This window comes from Chaetura pelagica, unplaced genomic scaffold, assembly GCF_000747805.2.
Source record: "Chaetura pelagica isolate M959 unplaced genomic scaffold, ChaPel_1.0 scaffold32, whole genome shotgun sequence".
Taxonomy (NCBI): domain Eukaryota; kingdom Metazoa; phylum Chordata; class Aves; order Apodiformes; family Apodidae; genus Chaetura; species Chaetura pelagica.
Genome location: NW_009952368.1, coordinates 1436937 through 1437310, shown reverse-complemented (window position 1 = coordinate 1437310; position 374 = coordinate 1436937). Strand labels below are relative to the sequence as shown.

Genomic DNA, 374 nt, shown 5'->3' with positions numbered 1-374 from the left:
GGGTGGCTTTTTCCTCCCAGCAGAGCTGAGGAGCCAAAGGGAAGCAGCCGGCAGTAGGTTTCAGAGTGAATAGGAAAAAGATCCTGCCTCCCTCTGCATTTCTGGGCTCTGCCAGCCCTGGCACTGGGGGTGCTGGTGCCTGCCATGTTCCCTCCTTCTCCTGTCTGCCTTACAAACTTCATTACCTTATTCACTCTGAGGATAATTAAGGGACCACTCTTTTCCAGCCGAGCCTCCATTTGAGGCCTACCCAGCAGTGATGGGAGCAGCGGTGGTGGGGATGCTGGTGGCCACAGTGGCCTCACTCCTGGCTATGCGCTGGGTCGCCCACCACCGCAACACCCTCCCACGCGACGGCCGGGGGGGGTGGGGGG

General features: G+C 60.2%; 1 protein-coding gene across 1 annotated transcript in view; it reads left to right on the top strand.

Annotated features, from left to right (window-relative positions):
- Positions 1 to 374, top strand: part of LOC104398063 (V-set and immunoglobulin domain-containing protein 10) — a 7201-nt gene that overhangs the window by 5497 nt on the left and 1330 nt on the right. The gene's annotated exons all lie outside the window — the stretch shown is intronic.